The sequence below is a fragment of the Micropterus salmoides genome, unplaced genomic scaffold (genome assembly GCF_014851395.1).
Source record: "Micropterus salmoides isolate LMB-PRFRI ecotype aquatic unplaced genomic scaffold, ASM1485139v1 Ms_hic_scaffold_3689, whole genome shotgun sequence".
NCBI classification, from domain to species: Eukaryota; Metazoa; Chordata; class Actinopteri; order Centrarchiformes; family Centrarchidae; genus Micropterus; species Micropterus salmoides.
In genome coordinates, this window is record NW_024043027.1 from 2,428 (window position 1) to 15,117 (window position 12,690).

At 40.0% G+C, this 12,690-nt stretch overlaps 1 pseudogene; it reads right to left on the bottom strand.

Moving 5' to 3' along the window:
• Positions 1 to 5,157: 5,157 nt before the first annotated feature.
• Positions 5,158 to 12,482, bottom strand: LOC119884811 (annotated as a pseudogene).
• Between the last annotated feature and the right edge of the window lie 208 nt (positions 12,483 to 12,690).

A 12,690-nucleotide genomic window follows, 5' to 3' on the forward strand; every position in this document is an offset into this window, starting at 1 on the left:
AAAAGCAAAAGTCTTAATTGGAGTGGCACCTTTAAGAATATATATATGTATATATATATATATATATATATATATATTACTATTGACTCATTACAATGTAAGCTGCATTTCAATGTTGCAGCAGGTGATTAATGCACATTTAATGTGCAATTAATCAGAGACCAAAGTAATGTAAGGTATCTTACATGGTCTGATCAACAAAATAAGCATATTAACTTTCTGTTAGCTAATTAATTAACAAGTTTTACATTAACTTTAAACTTTACATTACATTAGCACTAATTATACATTTATTTTGATAATATTTGTAGGAACATTAAAACATTTGTGAACTAAAAATAATTACTTTTATTTGTTGTGCTTTTTTACTGGATGCATTTTAAAGATGATAGAGATGATATCCTATAGGATGATATATAAAAACGTAATACTTAATACTTAAGACACACACACACACACACACACACACACACACACACACACACACACATTTTCTGTATCAGTATGTTATTTCTGTTCTTAGCTCGAACAGAAACCTCCACTGAGATGATTGACATGGATGTCATGCTGACCAAGAAATGATCTTCTCATTGTGTGAAATCATGAAGTAGAACGGAGCCACCAGTTCCACACTAATTTAGCAGTTAACGAAAGGTCAACAGTCATGCCTGCTGAGAAAGGCAGTAGGCAGAGCCTGGCTTTGCTTTTTGTTTATTTGGGATCTCTTGTGGCCTTCACAAATACCTTTTGTGGGTTTTTTTCTGCTGCTTTTTGAGCCACAACTATTCAGACTGTCTGGCTGTAGTCTGCATTGTACAACCTGTGTATCACCATTTTACCGAGTAATTTTTGAGTCTTTATTTAAATGATGCTGTAGATAGATGCTGTTGTTGTTCAACAAAGACGTAGCAAACTTTTGGCAGATAGCAATTTGACCACCCGATGCAAATCACCCAAGCTTGCTCATGATTAGAGGAATTACAACTGAGCAGTGGTAAAACATTACCCACTCTCCCCTATTATAGCTACATTTTAGCTGTGCATTTCTACTGTCATTTCTGACATGTGAGTCTCACAGCCTCCACACAGAAGAATCACAGGTCAACCTCTGTATGTGAGAAAATGTGTCTACGGTTGATCAATAGGTGTGGCAGCAATCGCTTAAGGGTGTCGGAACAGGACACTATTTTGTGTGCCGAATCCAGGTCTACACTCTTGGTATACAAATACTAATACTTCTTGACACATTGGTCCACTTGTTCCGCCCTGCCAACAGACAAGGGGAGACAGACAGAGACACTTCAGCCACTAGCCTAAATGCAGGCCCAATCACAGCTGTGACAGTAATGTGTAAAGAATTTGCACAGCACAAGCCAGACAATAGTCCCAACCCAGTGACCTAACTTGACAATTTGAAATATAAGAATAAGAATGCTTCCAAATATGTCAAACTATTCCTTTAACAAAGTACTTTTACTTGCCTATTCTTCAGCTTGTGTTAAGTGATTTTTTGGCCACTTGGGGGCAGAGCAACAAACTGTAACATTAGGTGTGTTTGACTTAATGCGCGCTGCGCAGTGCTGACTTGAGGACTCAAAACAAGGCATGCTGGTTAGAAATTGTGTCCAACTTTCGCCGGCGCTGCAAAACGTCACCATGTCACATGACATTAAAACCTCATGGGAGCAAGGCTGCTGCAGTTGCTTTTCCGCGACTGCACCAAGTTGGAACCACACTATTGCCTGGTCTTGCGGTATTTTTCTTTGCAAATGCCGCAAGATCATCATTGATCTCAGCTCATAGTAAGCTGCTGCAGGTAGAATGTGTCCGACCTGATGGCGCCATTTTTATACCCTGCCCTTGCAGTCACCTGCAGCTCACGTTAGACTATCAAGTCGGTGAAAGTCAGCCGCCGTTATCTCAAACGCACCTATTGACATTATGCCCTTCTAAAATTGTTGTGGTGGTGCTAAATGAACTTAGCAAAGTTTGCAAAGAGTTGCTTACTTACACATCTAGCTGACACAGAGAAAAATTAACCAGGTGAAAACAAGTCCAATATTCACTCTCCTTTCAGAGTGAAGCATTTCAGCTAAATGCTTCACTCTGTTCTCCAGATATTAGCTAACTCTTTCATTTGGTGCTGTGCAGCTGCGTACAGTGGGTTAATCAGGGCTTATTTGGTAAAAACAGTTGCCTACTACTGCTTGAAAAAATAGTGATGAGAGTGCAGAGAGTAAACCGAAACAACAGGGCTATCTACGGATAGCTGTCGGGAGCTGTGTATGGGTTCATCACTGCCAGTGACACCTTTCACATTACACATAGTCATTTAATCTGTTGTCAAAATATTAGTCCTGCTCTAACCAAAGTGTAACCATAGAAGTGGCAGATCAGAAAACTGTCAACGGTTTTTTTTGTAATGGTCACACAGGCCACTGCCCTACCCTGAAAAACAAAAAGAGAAAACAGAGGACTTAGGAGATTACTTAGGACTTAGGACTTAGTATTACATATTTTTTACCAGTTCTTTATCAGCCAAAGTCTTTACCTGCATATTCCTTCTAAGGAGCTTGGAGCATATCCCAGCATGCTCTTGGCAGCAAGTAGGAAACCCATCCAGCCTCAGCATGTGTATGCATATTAAGTCCATGGCTCATTTCCCACTCAATACAGCAAAATGGTAGAGCTGGGAAATATGGGTGACAAATAATACAATATATGTAAGCCTTGATGAAATGAATGGTTTTACAAAGAGATTATTGTAAACAGAACAATAATTTAACTAGCCAGCCTTTATTAAATGCCATTAGATTTGAACAGGCCAGAACAAACACTCTTTCACTGGAGATTATCAAGAATTTTAATTTCATTTATTTAGTTTTATGCAAAAAAAAAAAAGGATGATGAAAATGTTTATTATAAGGAATCTGGTTCTGGCTAAATGTCTGCATGGTTATGAACTTGGTGTTGTTTTGTTATTTTGACTTGCACACTAGTAGCTCCTAAGACGAATGCAAAAGAAAAAGAAATCCATCCAAGTTCTACAGCTTCATCTGCTCCCAGAATTTTTATTCAAAATGGCATTCAGACCTCAGACCTTCGTCACATACAGCAGGAGTGACCTTAAATACAAACACTGCCAGAGAGTTGACAGCGTGTGGAAAGAAAGAATCTGAAAATGAAAATCACTGTTTTTGAGTTAAAGTAATCTCACCGCCCAAACAGTTCACAAAAGAGACGGTGTGCCTACAAGAAATAATGATAATCTTCTGGCACAGTGGGGGTTCATTTCCCCCGTTAATGTGTTTGGAATTAGTACATCTTTCTGCCTGCTATAAAAATGGCACAATTATCAAGACACTGTGTAAGCTACAGTGGGAAACGTGATAAAATACCCTTTCTCATTTCAAAACCCTCTTTTCTCTCTTTCAAATTATTTTCTGTAATTTGGTGCTGTGGAGTGTCAGGCAAAACAATCATCAACTTGATGAAATCCATATCACACCTGGAGCTCTATTTTCCTATGACTGCAGCCTTTAATGATGGTAAGCTCAGTATCCTCTATTCAGTATTTTTATTTTATGTGACTTCATGCTATGCTATATAGAAGTGGCAGCGTTTAACATTTGGTAGGCCTGTTTCAAGGGCTAATATGGAGCCCTACCTGACACTTCTTTCAAACCATCCATCCTCAAACGAGTGTCCTTTATCCTTCAGATGTAAATAAACTGTTTCAGTCTTGACCTGAGGAGTTGGCCCCTGCTGAGTCATGCGTTTGTGTAGTGATTGTTTAGTTTCCCCAATGTACAGGTCTGTGCATTCCTCATACACTAGATTGCTTTTCTTGTGTGCGGTCCTTGGGGTGGACCAGTATCTGTCTTAGCGTGTTATTGGATTTAAAAAAACAGGGATGTGGTGTTTGTTGAAAATCCTCCTGAGTTTCTCTGAGTTCCTCCAGTTTCTCCAGACACGTATGGAATCACAATGTTGTTGTGGTTGACCTTCTCTTCCTCATTCCCTGTGGTGTTGTTCTTCCTGGATCTTGTGGCTGTTTTCACAAAGTTCCATTTGGGGTATCCACAGGCTGTAATTACCCCCTTCAGATGGTTCTGTTCCTTCTCTCTGGCTTGGGCACTTGTTGGTATGTTGTCCGCTCTGTGGTGCAGGGTTCTGATGACCTCTAGCTTATGCTCCAGTGGGTGGTGGGAATCGAAAAGTAAGTATTGGTCTGTGTGTGTGTGTTTCCTGTAATCTCCAGTCTGCAGGGACCTGTCCTCTTCAATGTGTACAGCACAGTCCATGAAGGCCAAACTGTTGTTGTGGACATCTTCTCGTGTAAACTTGATGTTACTGTCCACAGAGTTGATGTGTTCTGTGAAGGCTTGCACTTCCATGGTTTTAATTTTGACCATGTGTCATCCACATACCTGTACCAGTGGCTCGGTGCTCTTCCTCTGAAGGAGTTCAGGGCTCTCCACTTCTTCCCACTTTCTATTATTCCTATATTATTTTAGTATTACTATAGTTATTTTATAGTGTTTCAGTGGTTTTGAACACACTAGAACATTCCTATAGTAATACTATGATGATGTTATTACTAAAGTAATTATCTTTAGTGTCCGAAAAACACCATAGTGATGTTCCCTTTAAACTTCTCAGATGTTTTCATTTAAATAAAAGTTCAAAGCCCAAAGTGGTAAAATTATTTAAAAAATGTCATTAAAACAGCAAAAGAAATAAAAGTGAAAAAAAATGGAACTTTGTGTTTTTATTCTTTCCAACCCTGATTAATCATCTCATGACCCACAGACTTATCTTGTGACCCTTTAGAGAGGCCTTGACTCCTAGGCTGGGAACCCCTCTTGTTTTGACTGTGGTGATTGATAAGGCTGTAGTTTGTTGCACCTGGGTTGCATTATATTGAAATCCTGTTTTGTCATTTATTAATGTTACAATTTTTGTCCACTTTTCCAGACAACCACCGATCTGGCTTTGTAATAACTCGCTTGAATGAAAGAGTTAATGTTCTGATAAATCCTAAATCTAAATAAGGTAACATTACGGTAACCATGTGCTTTGGTTCTTAGACACATATAGAAAGATCCCCCGTCAAAAAGAGAGCGTTCACTGTTTTTTTCTCTTGAAATGTGGAATTAAGACAATGAGGCATCTTATGGCATCATAAATCAGCAACATTTATTTCCACTTTTTACACAATAAACGTGCATATCAATAAAACTAAAATTGATCATATAAATACCTCTACTGTAATACTGTTACAATAAATATGGCTCTACAGATTCTAGATTAAATTTAAAAAAAACTTCAGTATCAACTGCTGTGCGACACAAGGAGACACTCAGGAAAAACTGTAGATGTCTTCTCATATAGCACATTTTTATCCCGAATGATGGACCTGTTGGGTGATTGTGCTGTCATTAGGACCTAATAACTCTTCCTACAGTCATCTGAAAAGTGGCTCTTCGCTCTCCTACGCTTTTTACAAAAGTGATGTTGAAGAAGAACGTTCACAGTGTCAGCATGACAGATAGGAAAAACTGGTCCTTCTCGTATCCACACTCAGACTCCCGTATCTTTCGTGGAGTCAGTTAAAGTGCCATGCCTTTCGCCAAATTGTGCTGAAGAGCAGATGAGCACACACACGCAAAAAAGTCATAAATGTGCTCAAAGAATTTATAGTTCATAGTACAAGCAAGCACTCTGCTGCAGAATGACTTATGTATTAAAAAGATTGTTTTAACCCTGGTTATGGAGAATGTGATACTGACTGAGAAAGCTTTGTGGGGAAGAGGACCAGGCAGTGAAAAGATCATGACAGAGCTGTTATTCACATGTACAGGAAAACATCAACACATCAACAGCCTTGTCAAAAATATTACATACAGTACTTTAAAAAAGATTACCAAGAAACTCTGAATCTCATTACGTGCAAAAATAAACACACCTACTCTTTCACAAAACTCCCACGCACAATGTTCATCTTATACATGATATACAATGAATAATTAATGTATAGATTGAGTAATAAATATCAACACACAAATATGTTTTTACGGGTCACTTCCTCAGCCTCAGTTTATGTCTTTCCTTGTATGTAAATTCCAAGTCGTCCCATGCACCGTCTTTAATTTTCCATTTTACAATACCCTTCAAAATACAAAGAATCCTCTGAATGCTTTAATCTTGTGCTTTCTTAACACTTAAAAACTCAAATAATTGTCCACACAGAGAGAGGACATGATGCCAGAAGTTTTACGTGTCACGTGACAGAAGGTTTGATGTAATTTTATGCTGAAAGCAATTATTAGATAAATGTCCAGTGGAACATAGTGTTTCAAAAAAGGAAGAAAATTTGAGAAGAGGTTTAAATTCAGTGGCTAAAGCTAAACTTCACAGCATAGTGGGTGGTAGCAAAGTTCCAAAGTCCAAAGATTCAAAGTCAGTAAGATATTGTGCAGTATAACTAATAACTAATGATACAAATAGTTATAAACCGTTGTGAAAATAGACAAAAACAGAGAGAAAACACATTCAGTAGACTATAAAAACAAGGAGAGGAGCCGTGTCTGTGGGTTTCCCTGTATCTCAGAAGCCAGGCACATAGCAGTACGCCTCCAGGGAGGACAACAGGATGTAGATGAACCAGAGGGAAAGGAACAAGAAGAAGGTGAGGAGCTTGGGTGTCCGTGGGCCCCCGAGCTCTCCGCCTGACACGCTGGGACGCCGGCGGTAGAGCAGCACCAGCACACACCCAGCGCCATGACGGTGAACAGGGTGACGGAAAAGGCCAGAGATCCTGGGTTCACCCTGAAGGCCATGCCTTTGGTGTGCCAGTAAACGGACGCGATAGTCCACGCCACCCCAATGCCCAGGAACACATTCACTGCGTTGCTGCCTGTCACGTTGCCAATGGAGGCGTCAGCGTATTGGTCCTGGATGGCAGCCACTTTACTTGCAAATGTATCTTTAAAAGATAAAGAGGTATTAATTAAGCACAAAGAAAGACATAAAGAAATTTGTGAATTTGTGCAAACCAGCTACTGAGATCAGTAGTGTGCAAAAACTGTGACTGGCAGAATTCTCTTCCTTCCCTCCCTTAAAACCCATGAATACAATATAAAATTTCACTCTGGGGCACAAAGGGTGTCAGACAATTTAAAGAGGTCATATTCTGCTTTTTGGCTTTTTCCCTCTCCTTTATTATATACCTTTTTTGTGCATGTAATAGGTTTGCAAAGTGAAAAAGCCCAAAGGGAGTTCCCATCTCCCACAGAAAACACTGCTCTGAACTGCCTGAAAACAGCTCGTTTGTAGTCCAGCCTTTTAAGCTGATGATACACGGGGCAACTTTTTGAGCAATGTTGCTGGGTAATCTTGTTGGTGGTGTTTTGAACGGATAGTAGCGGTGCAGGGAGGGTGGCGGAGTGGCGGGAGAAGGGGATTACGGTTGTAATCTTTACTCATTACCATTGACAGCAACATTGCCCAGCACCACTGCTCTAAAAGTTGCTCCGTGTATCATCAGCTTTATTCTGCTTCCATGTGATGTCACAAGAAAACATTCGTCATAATGCTCGCCTAGCGGCTAGTCCGACACGCCCTTAAAAACACCGGTGAGCACTGAGCTGCAGCACACTCCTCTCCTCTCCCTTGAAAGATACATTTGTTACAAATTAATAACCACTCTGAAACTCTCGCTCCAGTCCATGTTGCTAAGCTGGTAAGGGGAACATATACAGGTGAACCAAAGCCTGTTTACCGTCTTTTCAGGACCCGCCCTACTCTGCTTCTGATTGGCTAGTAGTCCTAGGAACTGCGCATGTGCAACTCCCAACAAAGATCTTGTAGAAGTAAGATAAGATAAAAACATGAGACACGGCCAATCAAATGTTGCACTCTGACTGATCTATAAAATAAGTGATTTGTTAATCATTAAAAAAGCCATTAGTTACCACTTTTAAAATTTAACAAAGGATACCTTTTTAGAAAGTGGTACCAATTAGTACCTCATGGAGACCTCACCTTACCATGTACAGCATTTATTTTTGAGCAACATTTCCCCATTAAACAACAAAAATATTCAATAAGCATATCCTATAAAGCCAGTCGGGGAACCACACGGTCACTATCTAAGGCACAAATATGCATTAGTAAATCACAAAAATGTATAAAGAACATAATATCTCTGAAACCCTGTCTCTGCTCACCAAAATGAACTGATAACCTAGGCTAATATGACCACTACCTGTGGATTTTGTAACTTGCTGATGTTTTGGTGATTTCTAGCATAACCCGTCTGCCAACTTGAAGGAGTGTGTGGGGCTTGCTGAACTAAAACCTGTCAAAACCTAATTTTCACACTCGCATTTGTGCCTTTCTGTCGTTGTGTGTAGCACATAATGAAATGGGAATACAATTAGGCAGCACAGAGAGAATAACAAGTGAAAATGTGTTTTTCGTAGTTTACAGCTTGTTAATGCTCCAGGCAAAGAGCTCTGGAGAGAATTACTTTGACAGCACAGGCAGAGGAAGAGGTTACACAAGTCCCCCAAGCAGCTGTTTCTACTGCATTGGCAAAGCCCAGAGGAGACCCAGGTCAAGTTCACTGTATGAGCTGACAGACACCGCAGACGCCCACCTGGAACAGAGGTGCCGAGGGCCACGAACACCACAGCAGTGACCGAGTCTTTGAGACCGACGGTGCAGCCGAAATGAGAGGCCAAGTCCCCGGTTACAGCTGTCAGAACGCCAATGAGGGAAATGGACACGAAGAAGCAGGCCCAGCCGTTCCAGTACTCAGTGGGTGGGACGAAAGCGAAGAGGACTTTCCAGAAAACTGTCAGGAAGTGCATAATGTAATCAAAGCAAGATGGCAAGCGCTCCTCTCCGCTCTCTTTCCTCATCATCATCACCTGGCGAAGACAGAAGAGTTGCATTAAGCCTTGCAAAATACATACAACCACTTGCTGCTTCTGCCGTCTCTGTTGGCAGGTTATCTGAAGACCATATCCCACAATATAAAACCTGAATCAGATCTTTGTTGTTTGGGAGAATTAGATGCTAAGTATTATTTTATCCAGCTGTGACATCACATTTAATGTGGATGGTGAAGCAGTAAATAGTTCCAGCTCTAATCAAACTTAACTTATCTGACAGCAAAATCCAGCTGAGACTAGACAATCCCCTACTACGTTTAAGCCATTTGACAGATGTGTGGAAGATAACCTTTTCATTAAACATTCAATTTTGTAAATACAGCTATGACTCAATATAGGCAGGAAGTGTACTTTCTATTTATACATACACTCTCTGCATGAAAATCTGAGTGACCTCAACCAGAGAGAGAAAGAGAGAAAAGAGAGTGTATTAACAAAATGACACATCCCTGGTGTCTAAATCAGCTTTTAGCCCAAATGCGTACTTGTGCACACTAGTACAGACCTAAAAGGTTCAAAAGCCAAGTGAATGGCTTTTGAAAGGATAAAATAAAAAAGGTACACCATAGCATGTACATCTACGTGAATTCTTCAGAGCCATTAATTGTCCAAGCAGAGCTGGTAAGTTTAGTTTTTATGAGCCACATGAGGAATTCACCACATCATGCATTTTTAATGAAATGTCTGGATTAGAAGGAAGCAGCAAATAAGCACAGACTTGTCAAAATATATTAAAACAGGCTTTGTTTTGTAAGCTCTTTCATTAATAATCTGTTAAATTATTTTTTTATTATTATTTTTACTTTTTAAAATTTTAAGCCAATGCCAAACTGGAGCATTTTGGATTTTATTACGTAAGTCTCTCAAAAAATAAAATAAACCCCAGCACAACAGTGAGGCTGGTGAGAAGCAGCTGGTGGGCCGGATCCTGCCTGCAGCCTCAATCTTCCACAGGTCCGGTTTCAGTGGGATGAACAGATGAGACATTTCAGGACGCCGCGACTCACCTGCGCTGACAGTGACAGCGCTAACAAACTGCTCTCTCCAGCTGCTGCTCCCCACCACCAGAGCCAGGTTCGTCTTCTTGATCAGCTTGTCCACTGTGCTCTGCAGATGGCCACAAAGACAAGGAAAGCAAAGATAAGGGACAAGTTGGTGTCAGCCAACGAGATATACAGTATCAATACAATCTTAACACTGTCATATGAGACTAAGGACACCGATGTGGTGAATTAAAGTGCAATTAACCGTGTCATTCCTCCCACTGTGGTACACAGTGACTCACCAAAACAGATGCAGGGAAGCACAAAACCCCACTATCCCTCAGGAAAAAGGCACATTGCCAGCATAAAGCTGCTTTACACCAGTGCAGAAAATAGAGCTGCAATTATCAGCACAACCGGAGCCCAAAGTGCAATATCATGTGACATCTTAAATTTGGTTTAAAGGGACACACAGCCTGAATTTTACACATGAAGATTAGTTTACTTTTAAAAGAGGATTACTGTGGCTCTGACAGGAGCTTTTTAAAGTCTGCTGCATTGATTTTGAGCATTTCATTTTTAAACGTGTCTTTCTCAAGACACCCAAAACCTCCAACTTTATGTCAGTGCAATATAAAATCAGGATGCATTTGGGTTAAATTATTTGATTATTATTTTCTGAACGTATTTGATATTGTGACATAACTGATGTTGGTGTGAGAGTCAAAAATATCAGTGTTTCATTTTGTCACTATCTCCCTGCTCTAACTAAGCTACAGCAAATGAACAAATTAAATGAATGAGGTCAGGTTGAACTTTGAGTCCTCACTGCAGATAATTAAAACAGAATAATCTTAAATATCATGTTGTTTGGTTTGTTTACATGCTCTCATTGTTTCTGTAAAAAAGTTTAAGGATTTGAAACTAAAAAGGTATTCTTGCATTAAACCCATCCCTGAAGGGAGCAGTGGGCAGTCGCTGTACAGCGCCTGGGGACCAACTCCAGATTTAATGCAGTGTCTAGTCAATGTCACTGACTGAAGAACCTAACATGTTCTTTTTTTGTAATAGCCTCTCTTAAGTCCAAAGAACAGCCGTGATGGATATTCAGCAGGAAGAGAGCAGGTAAATGTTGGAAAAACAAGTAGAATATTGGCATTCATTAGCCCATATCAGCTTCCAAGAAGTTCAAAAACATGCAAACATCAGTGTGACAGGTGAGTTGGCTCTGAGGCTAAAGCTATTTTGACTTACCTTGAATTCATAGGACTCCTCAATGACCACCTCTAGTTTAGTGTGCTCGCCCAGACAGGGGCAGCCCATCTTTGACACGTCCTCCGGTCCCACCACTGTCTTGTTATCGTTGGTGTCTCCTGCGGCAGACGGACAGGTGTGTAAACTATTCATTTATAATGAAACCCAGTGTTACAATCGTACTGTTTGTGTGAGAATTAATTATATTAAGGGTCATTAGGATTCATGTTAAAACGTTAGCTGAGAACGGTCAATTCAGTGTTATCAGCTATAAGTAAGTACTGCCTGATTGAGTTCAGGTAGTTTTATAAAAACAGGCAAATCTTTATATACTGTGTGTTTTAGTTTTTGATCATTTCTAATCTTTTTATGTGTATGCGTTCAGCAAGTGCTGTATGATCCAAGCAAGTTTGATTTTCTGTGACAATGTTGACTTACTTATTGTGAGATCCTGTGGTGGGTATGGGCATGAAAAGCTGCAAACATGCCCATCATGCACCAATCTGAAACCAATTATGTTTCTGTTTGCTTTTGCAATGTTGCAAAAGTCAATGCGGTACATTTTTAAAAATATAATTAATGTTCAACTGTATGTGGACAAATAAACAAATTATAAATAACTCCTTTAGCCCTTTTAACCCTGACTATGATCTAACTAAGCTCAAGCTCTTTTAATGTACAACACTTAAAGCTAGGAAAGGCAACTTATTTTGGAAGTAATTTTTGTTATATTTGCTGAAATTCTCTCTCTACCTGCTTGCACTCTGCCCGTGCATGTATTGTGCATAAAAATGTATTTTGGATGGAGAGGTTTTGGAGGGAGGCCTGAATAGAAGGAGTGGGATTTCTTTGGTTGGATACTTTCAAAATCTAGCTGTCTCCAGCATTGCCTACCCCAACTTTAAACCTCTAGCACAAAACATGGCAATGACATGCACCAAAAACACTAAAGAGTTCACACCTTAGCCCCAGAGAGATATTTGTGTCAATGGACATAAACTGCTCTAGCTCAAGAATTCAGATGCCACATAGGATTACTTTGCATCCACTTTCCACAAAGGAGAGTGGATGCAAAGTAAAATGTATTTTAAGCCATAAAATAATGAGGAAAATCACTCAGTCTTCAGCTCACCGTGTCTCTGTCCCACCTCCAGCAGGATGGGCTCCTCCAACACAATCGTGAAAGTCTTGTTCTTCTCGTACTCCTCGTCATCGATGATCTTCACATTCAACAGCTTCCTAAAAGCAGAAGGGTCAAGGAACAGGGAAAGGATGGAGCCAAGCAGAGATAGATGAATGGATGAATTAATTAATTAGCATTATTTAGGAAATAACAGCAGTTGTCAATATGAGTTAACTTGCATTGTCCATTTGTTACCTCAATTAAAGCAAAAATAGATCCCAGGAATACAGTTGGTTGAGGATAGGACAAACTCAAGCCAAACTCAGCTAACATGTTGAGGTTGCTTTAGACAGGTTACTGTCAAAAGCCT